The 19,158-nt window shown below is 45.6% G+C and overlaps 5 non-coding genes and 2 pseudogenes across 5 annotated transcripts; all 7 read right to left on the reverse strand.

Moving 5' to 3' along the window:
* Positions 1–616: 616 nt before the first annotated feature.
* LOC124449955 lies at positions 617–779 on the reverse strand. Its single transcript, XR_006949719.1, has one exon. It is a non-coding gene; the product is annotated as a U1 spliceosomal RNA (small nuclear RNA).
* A 334-nt stretch (positions 780–1,113) lies between these two features.
* On the reverse strand, positions 1,114–1,298 carry LOC124450118. The gene has a single exon (XR_006949865.1). It is a non-coding gene; the product is annotated as a U2 spliceosomal RNA (small nuclear RNA).
* Positions 1,299–8,618: 7,320 nt separating this feature from the next.
* LOC124449903 lies at positions 8,619–8,782 on the reverse strand. The gene has a single exon (XR_006949668.1). It is a non-coding gene; the product is annotated as a U1 spliceosomal RNA (small nuclear RNA).
* A 349-nt stretch (positions 8,783–9,131) lies between these two features.
* LOC124450114 lies at positions 9,132–9,299 on the reverse strand (annotated as a pseudogene).
* Positions 9,300–15,113: 5,814 nt separating this feature from the next.
* On the reverse strand, positions 15,114–15,257 carry LOC124450156 (annotated as a pseudogene).
* An 833-nt stretch (positions 15,258–16,090) lies between these two features.
* Positions 16,091–16,254, reverse strand: LOC124449868. Its single transcript, XR_006949634.1, has one exon. It is a non-coding gene; the product is annotated as a U1 spliceosomal RNA (small nuclear RNA).
* Positions 16,255–16,596: 342 nt separating this feature from the next.
* Positions 16,597–16,779, reverse strand: LOC124450111. The gene has a single exon (XR_006949864.1). It is a non-coding gene; the product is annotated as a U2 spliceosomal RNA (small nuclear RNA).
* Between the last annotated feature and the right edge of the window lie 2,379 nt (positions 16,780–19,158).

Here is a 19,158-nt window from a genome sequence, read left to right on the forward strand (position 1 = left end):
TCGCGCGTAATGCCGCGAAATGCGATCGTTTCATATGACGTAGGAAGCACGCGATGTCTGTCGCGAACTTGCTGCAGACGTGCTTTCTCATTGTAAAACAAACGCTTTGTGCTTGTGGGCGATAATGATTCGCATTGTATGCAAGTGCTGCAATGTCAACAAGGTCATGCTTCATGAAATCGGCAGACAAGCAGCTCAATGAACGAATTTTACACTACGAGCCGTTAAATGTCAGTGATACATAGAAATAATTACTATAAAAGCTAAACAAACGTACGACTAAGTAAGAAAAACGTTCGCAATGCAATTTCATTACTGTTAACGTCGACGATACATATTATAATTTGTATATTTTCATAATGTATATGCCGTCCGTCAAAATATACACACACGCCGGCCGTTTACGTCGTTGTTAAGTACAAGTAATTTATGTCAAATACAAGTAATTTATTCTTGCTAATAGATGATATAAATTTCTCCTGCATCTCGCTATGCATTTTGGGATAGGTCAGTAAAAATTTGGCAGCATGCAACTAACTGAACGAACAACGAATTTATATATCGTGTTCTATTTTATTTGTTCTTTTTCTCCGCTTCTTCCTCCCATCGTGAGAAAGAAGGACGAGCGCGAACGCAGGTCCCCACTACCAGAAATTATACGCTCGAGTTACCCACGTTAGGGGTAATCGCAGGAGTCAACCAGTCGAAGTGCAATGAAAGGGCCTCATCCTGAGAGGACCTCCTAGCTGATCAAGGTGCCTCTCGCGTCAGGTAAGTATGCTCGAACGACGCACGGCGAGCATACTTTGTACGCGAACGTACGCTCGGTGCGACACGGTTGCACCCTCCCTTACTTTTCACTACTTTTGCGCAGCTTACCGTCTGACGGCCTTTATTGTCTTCCTTTCCGACGACGACGACGTCTTTTCGTCTTTCGCCGACTCTGTCGAAAAGAGACGTATGTTAGTTAATTAGTTAAATGTTAAACGGTTCGTTTCTCGGTTAGTTAGTTAGTTAGTTAGTTACAGACAAAATAAATTCGCTTTGCTATTTGATTTGCTGGCTGTTTTGTTTGTTTTTTTCTTTTGTTTAAAGTAAATGTGTTTCCCTTCCGAAAAATGGGCGAACTCGGTAGTGCAATACCGAGACAACCCGTGGCCAGGAGAAGCAAGCTCCAATCCCATGGCCGATATCCAAAATCAGTTTAATATAAGAGTCGGGCATTGCCCGACATATCAGATATTAAGCTGATAAGAACAGATACTACACTTGATCTTATTTTGGGTGGGGACGGGTAGGTTATGAGTCGGGGGTGCAATGACTACGAACCCTTACGTGCAAGACCGGTACACTCAGGAGGCCGCTACAAGCGGCGAGATCGACAGAGGATGTGAACCTCTCCCCGCGGACAAAACCAACAGAGAAACGAAAGGGAGATCTAGGATCTCTCACGATACGAAGCTCAGGCATAAATGCCAGAGCTTGGACAAAACAACGAAAAAGCGAGGCGAGATGTTGAGAAGGACAGCAAGCTGTCCTTTCGCAATCTACGTTACGTACAACGAGCAGGGCTATCCGGCAGTACAACCAATTAAGGCGACCCCTTCAGCACCGTCAACAAACTACCAATGTCAAGACATAAAATCCTTGGAAAAGGATACTGTGTTGTCGCTAGCGATGGTGCCAACCAAGCCACGAAGCAACCATTCTTCTTCGAACTTCGTCAACAGACAGTGGCGATGTTCAAGTTTCACCGCGAATCGGAAAGTCGACTTCGCCATCCGCAGCACCAAAGAGGCATCGGGAGAGAGACGGTCGAACCTGCATCGATTGCGGTGAAGCCACAAATGATGACGAAGGATGCCCAAAATGGCATTCACGGCCGCAGGGATCTTCTTGCGACCGGGAATCCAAAGATATGAATGGTGGAGATTGAAAGGGGCGTTGGTACGGCCAAAGACACCAGTAGAGGGGTCATCCAGTCCCAAACGGTCTTAGCGACGGGACAGGAGGAAAAAAGGTGGATTGCAGTTTCCTGCTCTCCACAGAAACAGTTCGCATCAACTCTCATGCGAAAGCGAATCAAACGATCCGCGGTGGCCAGCGGCCATGAAAGTTATAATAGTTCGTATCTGCACACGATCGTACAAATCGCCATAGTGATAAAGAACGCCACACAGATGGCCAGTGGACAACGATTTGTTGCGCAGCGAATTTTCCGATGGCTTTGTGAGGAGCCAGCACGTTTTAAAGAGGACCGGTAGGTACGTTTGGCTGTTAATTCAGCCAGCGGAATAGGGGCGGTGTCAGCATGTCCAACCAACCACGAATCATTCTCATGTCGTCCTTTCAGTTGTAGCCATGTATGGACCACAGACTGATAGAACTTCGGCAGTCGTTTTATTAGATATGCTGGTGTGGTCACCCGGGCAAAAAAGGTGTTTAAGTCTTGTTTAAAAACTTGACCAATATGGTGTGTAAACAAGACCGGCCAAGGGACAGTGTTTCGAGTCAGCAGTAGGCGCGTAACCAAATTATACGTAAGGATAAAAGTTTCGTGCCAACGTGCACGACACCAGAACCCTGAAGACGAGGAGCAACGGCAGAGCTGCGCGCAATAGGTTCTTTATTTTTCTTCCATAAGAAGGGAAATAAAAGTTTATTCACGCATGCACGACTGTCTTAGGCATGTCAAAATCGTGGCCTGGTACCAAAAGATACTCAGGCCTAGTGTGTTTGCCAGCAGGGTTCTGCCCTGCAGAGATAGAGATCGCGAAGACCAAGATTTGAGTTTCGAGTTCAGTTTTGAATGAGGTGTCCCAATCTGGTAAAACAGAATTCCCAACACGACATCCCAGCACGGTCAGGTGGTCAGACTTCCATTTTAAGTTGACAGGTAAGTTTAAGCGCGTTGACCAAGAACCAAAAAGTAGGCCCTCCGTCTTGTCCAAGTTAAGCTTTGCACCTGTGGCTCTGGCAAAACGATCGCAAACATCCAAAAGAGCAAGCAAGCTGGCATCGTCCATGACGAAGCATGTCGTGTCATCAGCATATTGTAAAATTTTTACGGTTTCACCATTTGGTAGCGGGAAGCCATGAATATCCAGCGAGTCCTGAATCGCTTGAAAGCGGTTCGGCCAAGATATATAACAGAGGTGAAAGGGGACAACCCTGCCTCCCGGAAATAGAAAAAGGACCCCGAGCACCGTTAATTAATATACGGGAATACAAAGTATTATACAGCAGACGAATCAAGCACGGAAAGAAGGTCCAAAATTCATGGATGTTAGCACTTTCTGTAAAAAGTCCCAATCAATGCGATCGAATGCTTTCTCTTGATCGAGAGACAGTAAAATGCCACCAGTGTTTGAAGAGTTGGCAGTATCCAGGCAATCTTGTATCAAGCGCACTATTTCTCCCGAGAAACGTCGGAATACCACGTTTGGCATGGTGAGACGACAGAGTGTAGGACCTTGGCCAGCGGCCAGTGAGGACTTTGGACAAGATTTTGTAGTCCGTGCAGAGCAAAGTGATCGGACGCCAGTTCTTGGTGTCCATTTTGTCACCTTTTTGTAGGAGTGTTATTATTCCCGTTCGTTGGGACAGGGATAATTTCCGCCGAAAAAGAGGCATTAAGTACAGATACTAAATCTGGGCCCAAAATAGTCCAGAATGCACGATAAAATTCATAGGTAAAGCCATCCACCCCCGGAGATTTATTAGTTTTAAAAGAATTTAAGGCAGCGGTACATTCTTCCAGCGAAACAGTTCCCTCACAGAGGGCTGCTTCCATAGGAGACAGTTTATGTTTTATGCTCTCCAAGAAAAACGTTTGTTCTGCAGCGTCTAGGTAGGCGGCAGTGAAAAGGGCAGAGTAGAATACCATCCATACATGCAACATGCCACGCAAGGTTCGGACGGTATGGCCATGTACGTCTTTAATTGCATGCATCACGTGTCGTATTGTTTTAGATTGTTCCCGTTGAAGGAAATACTTAGAGGAGATTTCCCCCTCCTCAGCCCAACGTTCACGTGCTCGCAAGCGTGCACCTTCGGCTTTGCGGCGATGGTGGAGATACAAAGAATCCTCAACCTCACTGATCTGTTCTGAAACGTCCTCGCCCTCATGACTGCGAGCAGTCAGGTCACGAAGTTGATTGTTCAAAGTCTCGCACTCTTCTCGTTGCGACGAAGCCAGCTCCGTCGAGAAGTCTACGGTGATCTGTCGCAAAAGGTGTTTTCCGACGTCCCACCAAACAGGTAAGGATGGGTAATATATTTTCTCCTGTTGCCATTCGCTCCAGAAATCTTTAATTAATTTAATATATATTTCGTTATTTAATAAATTTTTTGAATTTCCAGCAGCCCTCCCACGCTCCGGCATCCGGAAGAGAAAGGAAAGATATACGTATGAATGGTCGCTACGAAAGTACGGTAATATGGAGACTTCCTTAACGTGTGGTGCGAAATACGAGGACAACCAAAACATGTCCAGTCGCGATCCGATTTGTCCGTTGGCGCGAGACCAGGTAAAGGAGCGTTCTTGGGGATGGCGAGCTCTCCAAATATCGACCAAATTCATATCTTCGTAGAGTGGCCAAAGTGTGCGGCCAATTGTACGGGGTGACGTCGGGTTGCAGCCTTTGCGGTCAATTTGTGGATCGACCACCGTGTTGAAATCTCCTCCAATGATGGTAGGGAGAGCGACATCGAGCATGGGAAGAATGGAATTAAAGAAAGCGATGCCTGGGTTCTTTTGGTTAGGCCCGTAGATGTTTACGAGCTGGAAGGGTGTGGAGTGTAGAGAAAAATGGATAACTTGCAACCGACCTTGAGTCGGCTGAAGAGGAAAGAACGGACAGAAGGGTGATAAAGACGGCAGCGCCCGCGAGCAGGTCGTGCCGGAGAAAAACTGATCAGTTCATCAGATCAGTCGGTCAGATCATCAAATCATCGATCAGATAAGATCAGATCGATCTGTCGTCAGATCAATACGATCTTTTTCACGCTTTTTATCCGGCAGATCCGTCCGGCATCCGCCAATGAAAAGAAAAAAGAAAAAAGAACAAGAAAAATGAATGACGGTGAGATAGTCATCATGAAAAAGTAAAAGGGCAAGAAAAAGTTCGAAAAAAGAAAAGACAAAAGTTTGTCGAAGAAAGTTAGATACATTTAATAAGATGGGGAGCCCCCCTGGGTGGGAAGCACTGCCGCCAATTTATATAATGCGTCCGCGTCATGTGCCACGGCTCCAGCAGACTCATTGCGAGGTTTGGATCGTGTGACTTTCCTGAGGGAAAGTCGCACGGGACGAGGAGCAGGTGAGGTGGGCAATTCCGCCTCTGATACGGTAGCGAAGGAAGCGCAGGAAGCGCCATCATCGCTAGCGCAATCATCTTCTCCAAGGTCGAGGTAGTCGGCCGGGTCCATCTGTTCCACTGCCGAATGCTGTGACTCGTTGTCGTCACCAATATCATCGTTATTAACATCATTATCATCGTTTTCATCATTATCATCATTAGCATCATCATTATCATTATCATCATCATCATTATCATTACCATCATTATCATCATTATCATCATCATCCTCAACATTATCATCATTATCGTTGTCCATGTTCGTGTTCGTGTTCGTCTCGTCGTCCATGTCCGTTTCATCATTGTCATCATCATCATCCTCATCAGTGTCCGAGTAGGGCACTGTATCCGTTCAGGGTTCTGTGTTCCGGGATCAGGGTGACCGCAATGTCACCAACATCCGAATCATCGGGTGTCGCTCGTTTCTCCTCTGGTTGCGGTGATGTGGCTGGAGAATGGCGTCTCTTCCCACGACGTCGTACAGGACTAGAGGTACTTGATGGAAGACTCCATATTGACAGTGCCCCTCCCCCAGAAGGGGCAGAGGGCAGGCAGAGTGGTAGAGGCAGATTCGAGCGTCGGAGCGCGGGCAGGAGCCGACTGGGCATTACTATTACTATTATTACAATTAGATAGCACGGAGTGGATGGCCCGGCACTCGGAGGCATCAAAAGATAAAGTGTTGCTTCTTGCAATCGCGGCATACGATCGCGAAGGAGCTGTTGGTACAGAAGACTCTGTGTTATTATTATTATCCTCGGGATTATTGTTATAATTGGCAAGGGCAGCTCGAAAAGACGGACAGTCCGCGATGACATGTCCCTCTTTGTGGCATTTAAAGCACACGGGCTTTTGGCCACTGTATTTAACGACGCACCAATGTCCGGCGATGCGAAGGCGAGCAGGGATGTTAGACGTGATCTTCATTAAGACGTTGTGCTCACCGGTATAGATCTTCTCGTGTAGCACCGATTGTTTTTATGCCGCCACTGTAAGGGGCAAGTGCCCTAGTTATCGCTTCGTCTGGGATCCCGTACGATAAGCGGGAAATATAAACCCACGTGAATGGGGAGACCGAACGAAATTCCACTGGTTTACCATGTACCAGGAAGTCTTGGTTTGAAAACGCCTGCATTTGGCGTGCGTTATTAAATGTCAGGCGATATCGCTCAGGTGAGATCTGCACCACAGCTTCGACAGTAGAAGACAATCCGTGTCTTCAACAGATTTATTACGTCTTTGGCTCCCTTTTTAGGAAGGGGGCAGTCAGGGTGCAAGATGATATCGACTGTCTGGGAAGCGTCGGTATCATTATTATTATATAAGTTGTTATTCCGTTCACAAAATATTATTATTAAACGGGTATGAAAAATTAAAATGCAAGCAATCATGCATTCAATTCATACAAACAAAAATCAGACGTTTATGGCAGAAAAACGCCCAAAGCAAAATCTTCGGTCAAACAGACCAAATAATAGAGAAAAGTATGGAACACGCTTACACCAGTCGAAATATAACAACTAGTGTATAAACACTCAGTATATTAGCGTATATTCAAGCAGCAAGCGCTCGACTACGCCCACGAATAATGTATAAACGCCGCGTGAAAGTACAACGGCAAAGGCAGAATTAGTGAGAAAATCTACAGTTAAATATTAAATTCACCGTAGAACAAAAAGGCAAAAGGTAGAATACGCTAGTCTAAAACAAACTAGCAAAAAACAAGGCAAAAAATAGACAGAAACGAAGCGAACAAACAAAGTGCTTCGCGAAAGTATAGTAACTTGAACGGCAAACGGTCCAAGCAAGTCAAACGATAGATAATAACAACGCTGAATAGCAGCAATCAGCGTTAAGGCAAAGATAAACTAATAGAAAATACGAGCAAGAAGTTATAAAACAACGCCCGAGCAAAGTACAAACGACCTTCGATAAACGATCGTTCTTTAGAGTAAGATAAACGTTCGAGCAAATATAAAACTCGAAAGCACACAGTATATAGCAGTTCCTACTTATAGCAGAAACCAAAAAGAATATAAATCACACGTGAAGTCTTGTAGCAAAAACAAGTCGAGGAAGAAAGCGATAACAAAATGGCGATAAACACGCGAAATATAAGAAGGAACACTGAAGGTGTCAGAACGTGCCAAACCACCCCGACTAGACCCTAGCAACAAGAAAAGAGGAAAGACCCTCCTGTTCGGTTGCCCCCTAAATGGGCCCCCTAATAAGGAACTACCAGAAAACAGATACAAAATATAACAATTTACAAACAAGGAACGAACTCACAGTTTTGAAGACGATATTGACTATGATTACGAACAACGAGCGATCAACAACGCGCAGACTCCGAAACAGCAGATCTCGACAGGTCACCGTGTCTGTTAGCAGCTACACTTGATCTTAGCCAAAAGGCCGAGAAGCGATACAGAAGAAGAGCTTTCGCCATTTTTTCACTCTACAAGTTGCATGAGAAACACACGGTTCTATTGTATCTTTTCGCGTAGAAATCATGCAACAAATGAAAAAAATCAAGCAGTACGGATAACGAAGGAATCATCCTTTACTACAATCGTCATGTCAAGCGTTCTTTCTAATCCAATGTACACCTGTTCGTAAAGAAGAACATGTTTGAAAATTCGCGCGTAATGCCGCGAAATGCGATCGTTTCATATGACGTAGGAAGCACGCGATGTCTGTCGCGAACTTGCTGCAGACGTGCTTTCTCATTGTAAAACAAACGCTTTGTGCTTGTGGGCGATAATGATTCGCATTGTATGCAAGTGCTGCAATGTCAACAAGGTCATGCTTCATGAAATCGGCAGACAAGCAGCTCAATGAACGAATTTTACACTACGAGCCGTTAAATGTCAGTGATACATAGAAATAATTACTATAAAAGCTAAACAAACGTACGACTAAGTAAGAAAAACGTTCGCAATGCAATTTCATTACTGTTAACGTCGACGATACATATTATAATTTGTATATTTTCATAATGTATATGCCGTCCGTCAAAATATACACACACGCCGGCCGTTTACGTCGTTGTTAAGTACAAGTAATTTATGTCAAATACAAGTAATTTATTCTTGCTAATAGATGATATAAATTTCTCCTGCATCTCGCTATGCATTTTGGGATAGGTCAGTAAAAATTTGGCAGCATGCAACCTAACCCCGAACGAACAACGAATTTATATATCGTGTTCTATTTTATTTGTTCTTTTCTCCGCTTCTTCCTCCCATCGTGAAAACGAAGGGACGAGCGCGAACGCAGGTCCCCACTACCAGAAATTATACGCTCGAGTTACCCACGTTAGGGGTAATCGCAGGAGTCAACCCAGTCGAAGTGCAATGAAAGGGCCTCATCCTGAGAGGACCTCCTAGCTGATCAAGGTGCCTCTCGCGTCAGGTAAGTATGCTCGAACGACGCACGGCGAGCATACTTTGTACGCGAACGTACGCTCGGTGCGACACGGTTGCACCCCCTCCCTTTACTTTTTCACTACTTTTTGCACTTGCAACTTACCGTCTGACGGCCTTTATTGTCTTCCTTTCCGACGACGACGACGTCTTTTCGTCTTTCGCCGACTCTGTCGAAAAGAGACGTATGTTAGTTAATTAGTTAAATGTTAAACGGTTCGTTTCTCGGTTAGTTAGTTAGTTAGTTAGTTACAGACAAAATAAATTCGCTTTGCTATTTGATTTGCTGGCTGTTTTGTTTGTTTTTTTTTTCTTTTGTTTAAAGTAAATGTGTTTCCCTTCCGAAGGGAAATGGGCCAAACTCGGGTAGTGCAATACCGAGACAACCCGTGGCCAGAAGCAAGCTCCAATCCCATGGCCGATATCCAAAAATCAGTTTAATATAAGAGTCGGGCATTGCCCGACATATCAGATATTAAGCTGATAAGAACAGATACTACACTTGATCTGATTTTGGGTGGGGACCGGCTGAGTTAACGTAGTCGGGGTGTGCAGGAACTACGAACTCGCAGTGCAAGACCGGTACACTCAGGGAGGTCGCTACTAGTGACGCAGATCGTCAGAGGTTGTGAGCCCCTCTCCCTACATAGGAAAAAACTATGAATGGGTACGAGAACCGTGGTAAACGGTGAGAAACATTGTGAACATAAAAGAGGACAAGACGACGAATGGGACCCCGAGGGCCGGCACAGCACCACCCCATATGCGATACTGTAACGGTCCACCAGGCCGACAATACCGAGTGGGCGATCGGGCAGTACTTCCAATTAAGGCGACCCCCCTCTCACCCACTCACACAAAAGACGAACACATTAAGTGACAAAGTCGCTGGAAAAGACCAGTGACCCGTCCGTGTGTAAATGTCCAATGATGCCATCGACTAACCACTGTTCCTGGAATTTGTGTGGTGGCACATGTCGTTGGTGCATCTTGATCAAAAACCGACCAGCGGCTTTGCTCTTACGGAGTGCCAGGACCGGGTCGGATGGAGAGCGATCAAAACGGTGGCTGTTCCGATTAAGCCAGAGGTGGTGGCGAATGATTCCGAGGAGAGCAGTAAAAACCGATGGCATTCTGTCCTGGTTCTTGAAACCAAAGAGGATGACGCTGGTGGTAAGGACCGCAGTTGGACGATGCGCCTGGATTAGAGGAGCGATCCAGGCGAGGAGACACTCCGCAGCTGGGCATTCGGTGAAGAGATGGACCATGGACTCCGTCTGTCCACAGAAGCAAAGCGCATTCACGTCCATGCCAAAACGGATGAGACGATCTGCCGTTGGCAGGGCTCCATGGAAAGACATGAATGCCGTGTCATGTATCGAGCGTACGTAGCGCCACAATGGGAGGGAGTTCCACACCGAGGGCCAATGTACCTGGATTTGGAGACTTGCCATGCGTTCGATTGTCTTGTGTTGTTTGACTTGGGCTTGGCAGAGGATGGTGTAGCCAATGTTGGCTGTCATGTCCGAGAGGAAGATGGTAGATGGCTCCCTAGGGACGATCCATGCGCCATTCTCGCGACTACCTCGTAGCTCGACCCAGGTGGTGATGAGGGAGCCATAGAACTTCGGCATTCGTCGTATGAGGTACGCTGGGACCGTGTTCCGTTGAAAAAGGTCGACGGTGGTCTGTCGAAAGACTTTGGTGATATGGTAGGCCAGCATTTCTGGCCACGGTGTAGCGAAGGCTTCGGTCAGCAGACGCCGTAGCCAGATGACCCGGAGCGAGTTGATCTTGACCGCCACATTGATGACGCCAAGGCCACCACAGGAGCGGGGCTGAACTATAGAAGTTCGAGCAATAGGCTCGCGAGGTTTGTTCCAGATGAAGGGGAACAGACGTTTGTTTATTTCGTGTATCACCGTTTTGGGCACCGCAAATATTGTTGCTTGGTACCAGAACAAGGAGAGTCCTAGCGTATTGGCGATCAAAGCTCTGCCACCCAGGGTGAGGGAGCGCTGTTTCCATGCCGATAGTCGCGATTCCAGGGATTTTAATAAGCCGTCCCAGTCAGGCAGAGTGTCGTTGCCGACGCGGCAGCCTAGGATGGTTAAAAAGGTCTTGGACCATTGAAGGGTGACGGGTAGGTCAGTCCTCTCAGTCCAAGAGCCAAATAGGAGGCCTTTCGATTTGGCGATGTTGAGTTTCGCGTTCGAAGCGGGCGAAAAGATCGAATAATGCGCAGAGACTGGTGTCTGATGACACGATGCAACTTGTGTCATCTGCGTACTGTTGTAGTTTGATGACTGTGCCTGAGGGTAGTTGGAAGCCATCAATTTTAGGGTCCAGTTTGATCGCTTGGGCCAAGGTTTCTGCTACCAGTACGTAGAGCAGTGGTGAAAGTGGGCAGCCCTGACGAACACCACGGGAGATGGCGAAGGGTGCACCCAGAGTGTCGTTCACCATGACGCGGGAATAGATCGACGTGTATAGTAGAGATATCCACCCGCGAAAGGACGGTCCGAAGTTCATGCGCGTCAATACGCGTTGCATGAAACTCCAATCGACGCGATCAAATGCTTTTTCTTGATCTAGCGAGATCAGAGCACCCCCCATGGAGTTGGTGTTGGCGTACTCCACGATGTCTTGGAGGAGACGGACCGATTCCCCAGAAAATCGCCCAGGGATGCCGCAACTCTGACACGGAGAGATCACTGAGGCAATGACGTCAGACAGACGAGTAGTAAGGACCTTGGAGAGGATCTTGTAGTCCGAGCACAGGAGGGTGATCGGTCTCCAGTTTTTCATGTCCAATCTATCATTCTTCTTGTGGAGAAGAGTGATGATGCCCGTGCGTTGTGTTAAGGAGAGCGAGCGCTGTCGCATGGCGCTGTTTAAGACAGACACAAGGTCTGGGCCAAGGATCTCCCAGAAATGGCGATAGAACTCGTAGGTGAGTCCATCTACACCGGGGGATTTATTCGAGGAAAAAGAGTTAAGGGCCCTCGTACACTCGTCCAAAGTGACATCCCCCTCACACGAAAAGGAGTCCTCCGAGGAGAGAGTGAAGGCGAGGCCCTCCAGAAAAGAATCCCCCTCTTTCCGATCCAATGGAATAGCCGTGTAGAGAGAGATATAGAATAGCATCCAATGGTATAGGATGTCTGACAGAGTGCGGACAATCGTGCCATGAGCAGTCCTAAGGCCGGTAAAGAGTCGCTTTATACCACGGGAAGCCGCCAAGCGATAGAAGTACTTGGTGGAGGTTTCACCTTCCTCTGCCCACTGCTCTTTAGCTCGAATCCTGGCACCATGTGCCTGCTGTTGCCAGTGTTCCTGTAAGGAACTACGGACGTCAGTGATAGAATCGGCAACATCGATGCCTGCATCTTGTTGCCGGTGTAGATCGGCTAGCGTTGTCTCTAAGTGCGTGCGTGAAGAGCGACGTTCGGCCGCGCGTTTTCGAGAGTAATCTTGAGTGATTTCTCTCAAAAGCTGCTTGCCGGCATCCCACCAGATCGTCAAGGAGGGGTAATGAGACTGCTCCTCACGCCATTCGTTCCAGAAGTTTCGAACTCGCGAGACATACTCGGCATCCTTCAACAAGGACGAATTGAACTTCCAACACCCTCGGCCGCGTTGTGGAGCTGAAGGCAAGGAAAAACGGAGAAAGACATAGTTGTGATCGCTCCGGAAGTGTGGGTATATGCCCACTTCTCTCACGGAGGCGATCAACGAGGATGACAGCCAGAACATGTCTAGTCTCGACGCCTGATGGTTTCCAGGTCGGGACCATGTGTATGCGCGGTCTCGAGGGTGTCGTAAGCGCCAGATATCGTGCAGGTCCAAGTCCTCTGTGAGAGATTGGAGACTGGAGGGCCAATTGTATGCCCAAGACGAAGAAGGATTACATCCGCGGCGATCTTTGTTGGCATCGACCACGGTGTTGAAATCTCCACAGATGATGGTGGGGAGAGTGGCGTCCACTTGTGAAGAAATGGAGGCAAAGAAAGAGACACCAGCGCGTTTCTGATTAGGGCCATACAGACCGACCAGCTGGAAAATGGTGGAGTGAAAAGACATTTGGACGATCTGCAATCGGCCTTCATCATCAGCGGTGGAAGAGAGAATATTGAGTGAGGGGCGATATAAAATCGCCACTCCTCGGGATCGGCAAGTGCCTGGAGAAGAAAGAACACGGTAGGCCGAGGGATTATTGCCACGATTACCCTCGGTCCGTACCCAGTCTTCAAATTCGGAAGAAGAGGTAGAGTGTGTCTCTTGGAGGCACACGATATCTGGTTTAAAACAAGTTAGCCAGGAGAACAACACCGTTCTTTTAGAAGATTGGCGAAGGCCCTGACAATTGAAAGTGATAGCAGTGATGCTATCCGTACGAGGTGACGCCATTGTTAAATGGGGTTGTCACAAGTTAAAAGTTCTCATCTTCCTCGGGTAGAGGAAGATGAGCCAAATCGAACAAAGTAAGTGCAGCCTGTGCTGCCGAGTCACTCAGAGAGTGAGAGGTTTCATCAAAATTTTCCGTAAGGAGATCTAGTAATGCCGAGTCCATGTCATCGATATCTTCGATTGTCTTGCCTTCCGACACGGTCGCAAAGGACTCGTTGTCGGATTCGGACAGGTCGTCGGAGCTGTTCGCCTCCTCCTCACTCGTAGGAGTCTCCAAGGCATCCCGTTTGGGAGCTGGAGCCTCACATGGAGGAGAAGGAGAAGAGGTTGAAGTTTTCTCCGGGGATGGCGAAGGAGATCGGCGTCTTTTGCCCTTGCCCTTTCGAGGGCTAACGGGCAGAGGAGAAGATGTCTTTGGCAGTTGTGTGGAAGTAGATGGAGTTGCTTCTGATGCCACCTTAGAGACAGTCGCCTTAGGAGCTGCGACTGTAGTAGAGTGTTGAGGTCTATTGGTAGCAGAAGATGGTGTTTTTGAGATGTTCTCTCCTCCCTCGGGAGCCTCGGAGGAGGCCGAGTCATGAGTGGGAACGTCTCCTCCTGCAGTGAGATAGCCGTCAGAATCCTCTGCGGACGAGCCACTGACAGCTGCAGCGTAAGATACGAGAGGGAGCGAGTTAAGTATGGCTTTTTCGCTCCTCTTGATTGTGGTGGTGCTCTGTGATGACTGAGCACGCGCATTGTGCCGTTTGGGGCAATCGCCCATCGTGTGACCAGGTGCATGGCATTTAAAGCAAACTTGCTTTTGACCTTTGTATTTTACAACGCACCAGTGGCCAGCGATGCGCAACCTGCCAGGAATATTGGCAGTGATTTGCATAAGCACGTTGCGAACCCCAGTGTAGATTTTCTTGTAAGCCTCCTGGGAGATCGACTTAATAACGCCATAAGGTTCTAAAGCCTTCGATATCGCCTCGTCAGGTATGCCATATGAGAGGCGAGAAATATTTACCCATGTGTTGGGTGATAAGGAGCGTATTTCGACGGGATGTCCAGCAATGTGGCAATCACCGTTCGAAAACGCTAACATTTTTCTAGCGGTGGTGAAGGTCACGCGAAATCGCTCTGGAGCAATGTGAACCACAGCTTCGGTGATGTTTTCAAAGTCTGTGCATTGTCCGCGCAATTCGTCGATGACCGACCGCGTTTTAATGTTTTTTAAATCCACCAGCGGGTGGAGAATAAGATCTACCGTACGAGAACTGTACGGGATCATGTTTAAATTGGGAGAGAAGGACGCTATAACTCAACACTGTGAGCGAGTGAAGAGGCTACAAGGCGTCAGAGCGTATCGAGCGAGAAAGACGAATGCTACGAAAGCTTGCTCGAACGCTGTCTCAGTTGATCCCTAAACGATGTGGAATAAGCAAACTAAGCTGAAGTGGAGACACTAAGCCTAGTGAGAAAGAAAGAATCGGCTTCGCTCGATGTCAAAACGAAGCTCGAACAGATATAGCGATAGTTGTCACAGGAACGATCGAAATAACAGCGATGACAATCGCTCGGTCGTTCGACAAAAAGTTTATAGGAAACACCCAGTAAATGAAATTATGTATAGTACAAGAAAGAAAAAAAAATATGCTATAACGACAAGGTCAAAGCCTAGATTTCACACGTGGAGAAAAACTAAAAATGGCTGAAAGCCCACACACCTTAATAATAAGCCTTAGGACTAAAAGAGCGAATCTAAACAACGTTGGGGTTTGGCCGAACCGCCCCCCAACCAGACCCTTACTTCAAGAACCTAAGGAAAGACCCCCTCCCGTTCGGGTACCCCCAAACAGGCCCCCTATTAGGGAACTGCCAGAAAATAAACACACAATAAATTAAGAAAAATTGAAAAAAGGAAAATATTTACAACAGAGATTCGAACTCACGATTATGAAGGCGAACCGACAGAATAGCGAACCAAACCAACGCGCAGACGCGGAAACAGCAAAACTCGACTCGTCACCGTGTCCAACAGATACTACACTTGATCTTAGCCAAAAGGCCGAGAAGCGATACAGAAGAAGAGCTTTCGCCATTTTTTCACTCTACAAGTTGCATGAGAAACACACGGTTCTATTGTATCTTTTCGCGTAGAAATCATGCAACAAATGAAAAAAATCAAGCAGTACGGATAACGAAGGAATCATCCTTTACTACAATCGTCATGTCAAGCGTTCTTTCTAATCCAATGTACACCTGTTCGTAAAGAAGAACATGTTTGAAAATTCGCGCGTAATGCCGCGAAATGCGATCGTTTCATATGACGTAGGAAGCACGCGATGTCTGTCGCGAACTTGCTGCAGACGTGCTTTCTCATTGTAAAACAAACGCTTTGTGCTTGTGGGCGATAATGATTCGCATTGTATGCAAGTGCTGCAATGTCAACAAGGTCATGCTTCATGAAATCGGCAGACAAGCAGCTCAATGAACGAATTTTACACTACGAGCCGTTAAATGTCAGTGATACATAGAAATAATTACTATAAAAGCTAAACAAACGTACGACTAAGTAAGAAAAACGTTCGCAATGCAATTTCATTACTGTTAACGTCGACGATACATATTATAATTTGTATATTTTCATAATGTATATGCCGTCCGTCAAAATATACACACACGCCGGCCGTTTACGTCGTTGTTAAGTACAAGTAATTTATGTCAAATACAAGTAATTTATTCTTGCTAATAGATGATATAAATTTCTCCTGCATCTCGCTATGCATTTTGGGATAGGTCAGTAAAAATTTGGCAGCATGCAACCTAACCCCGAACGAACAACGAATTTATATATCGTGTTCTATTTTATTTGTTCTTTTCTCCGCTTCTTCCTCCCATCGTGAGAAACGAAGGGGACGAGCGCGAACGCAGGTCCCCACTACCAGAAATTATACGCTCGAGTTACCCACGTTAGGGGTAATCGCAGGAGTCAACCCAGTCGAAGTGCAATGAAAGGGCCTCATCCTGAGAGGACCTCCTAGCTGATCAAGGTGCCTCTCGCGTCAGGTAAGTATGCTCGAACGACGCACGGCGAGCATACTTTGTACGCGAACGTACGCTCGGTGCGACACGGTTGCACCCTCCCTTTACTTTTCACTACTTTTGCACTTGCAACTTACCGTCTGACGGCCTTTATTGTCTTCCTTTCCGACGACGACGACGTCTTTTCGTCTTTCGCCGACTCTGTCGAAAGAGACGTATGTTAGTTAATTAGTTAAATGTTAAACGGTTCGTTTCTCGGTTAGTTAGTTAGTTAGTTAGTTACAGACAAAATAAATTCGCTTTGCTATTTGATTTGCTGGCTGTTTTGTTTGTTTTTTTCTTTTGTTTAAAGTAAATGTGTTTCCTTCCGCGAAGGGAAATGGGCCGAACTCGGAGGTAGTGCAATACCGAGACAACCCGTGGCCAGGGCGAAGCAAGCTCCAATCCCATGGCCGATATCCAAAAATCAGTTTAATATAAGAGTCGGGCATTGCCCGACATATCAGATATTAAGCTGATAAGAACAGATACTTTTTTTTTGTTTTTCTAAGTACTATAATTTCGTCTTTTTGTTCTATTTACAGATACATGCTGCTTCTATGGGCCTAAATAATAGTAACATAACTATTTAAAATTTCAAGGTGAGTTTGTCATTGCTGTATTCACATAATATGCCTTTATATGACCATAAATCCATATTACTTTTCTTTTTCTTGCTTTCTAGTGTAATTCTATATTTTATTTCTCTTTTAACTTTGTTTGCAGGTCGTCCTCCTTCTTTCCCATCCCATATTGTTTTATTCCTTGTCTGCCAAAGTATCGTGGTTCCAAGTGTTAATATATACATGCATAGTTTTCGTGCTATTTCGTTCTCAGGTAAGTTACGGTTGAAAACGATGCTGTCGAAATTGATATCAATTTTCTTATTTGCTAGGGCATTTAAAATAGGTTGTAGATCGTGCCACATGGTTCTTGCTCTTTTGCATATGTATACAGCATGTGCCATATCCTCTAGGTCAGTACAGAAGGGGCATTTTCCATCAATTTTCATACCCCATGCTCTTAAGTATCTCTTTGTTTTTAGCACTCTCTGTGTTAATAGCCATTTTAATTCTATCTCTTTGTTGTAGCTCAAGTTGTTACGCCATATCGTTAACCATATTTCTGGGAATGGATTATATGTAATATATCTCCTCCATTCTTCTATGACGCGTGGTGTGTGTTGTTCCTCTAGCCGTTGTTTTATTTGATTGGTTGAGATCTGTTGTATGCTCTCCTCTTCTATCCATTGTCTATGATGTTGTGCAAAATTAATTATTTCCTTATAACACTGTGGGATTGCGTCATGGTGTCCATGTGGTGTTCTGTTATTTCGTAGCCATGCCCATGTGTTTTGGATTGTCCCTAGCTGTTGTCCTGTCCAGTAGCGTGCTATGAAAATATCTTGTGACCATATCATCGGGTTAGTAATTCTGTTAATCCATTTTATTAGTAATGTTTTGCAGTTAATATGTAGATTTGGTATTCCCAAACCCCCTGCTTCTTTTGGTAAGTGACATGTTTTCCTTGATACTAGTTCGTTTTTGTTGCTCCATAAGAAGTTGAAACTCAGCTTATGAAGTTTTAATAATACGTTGTCTGGTGGTTTAAAGACAGATGCCAGAAAAGTAATTGTTGCCAAAGCATATGTTTTTATTAGAAGCACTTTGCCAGTGATCGTAAGATTCCGTTTCTCCCAGTTATTGAGTTTATGTTCCACCTTCTTGATTTGTTTATCCCAGTTCTGTTCTATGTTATGTCCTATTTCTATACCCAGAACATTAACCTTCTCTTTCCATTTTATAGGCACCGGACCGTGTTCTTTTCCTTTAAACTGCCCCTAGGTACCTTCGGTTTTATCTAAATTCAATTTACTGTTCGTCGCTCGTTCAAAATTTCTTATGTGTTCAAAACATCGGATAACTGACGGGTCATCAGATAGTGTTAATGTAGCGTCATCGGCATATGCTGTTATTTTGGATTTGTTGCTACTTCCTGGTATGTGGAAGCCATTAACTCTGTCGTCTTGTCTTATAGATGAAAGAAGTGCCTCTATGACGATGGTATAGAGCAGTGCAGATAGAGGACAGCCTTGTCTGACCCCTCTTTCGAGGTATATTTGATCTGATAAGTAACCGTTGTTTGATATTCGGCTATTTGCATCTGTATAGAGCGTCTTTATCCATTTCACGAAAGATGGACCATAGTTCATTTTGTGGAGTGCCTTATATAAAAAATCTCTGTTTACTCTGTCAAAAGCCTTCTCCTGATCAAGATTAATAAGGATCAGGTTACTGTTCTTAGTTGCTGCTAGGTGTGCTATATCTCTTAATCTTTGTAGATTCTGATAGATTGTTCTGTTTGCAATACCACATGTTTGATCTTCGTGTATTACTTCTTCCAGCGTAGGTCGTAAGCGTCTTGATAGAGCAGTAGCTAGGATCTTATAGTCAGTGTTAAGGAGCGATATTGGTCTCCAATTTTTAAGATCTGTTTTTTCCCCTTTCTTGTATAATAGTCTTAGTATTGCTAGGCGTTGTGTTGTTGACATCGTCTCATGGAGATAACAGCTGTTGAAAATGTCAACTAGGTCGCTTGCTATGATGTCCCAGAAGTGAACATAGAATTCGACGGTGAGACCATCGGATCCTGGTGCTTTGTTTCTGTGCATCTTTCCTACTGCTTTCGTGAGTTCATCCCTCGTAATCGGTCCTTCACAGTTCTCTCTTATGTTAAGGTGTAGTTGACGTTCGATATTCCCCAATAGTCTATTCTGTTCTTCTGTGTCTACTTCTTCCTTGGAGTATAATTTTTGATAAAAACTCCTAGCCTCTTGGAGTATATTTTCGTTACCTTCGATGTCTCCCGCTTCAGTCTTTAATTTCGTGATATTTGCT

The sequence above is a fragment of the Xenia sp. Carnegie-2017 genome, unplaced genomic scaffold (assembly GCF_021976095.1).
Source record: "Xenia sp. Carnegie-2017 unplaced genomic scaffold, XeniaSp_v1 HiC_scaffold_23, whole genome shotgun sequence".
Lineage (NCBI taxonomy): Eukaryota > Metazoa > Cnidaria > Anthozoa > Malacalcyonacea > Xeniidae > Xenia > Xenia sp. Carnegie-2017.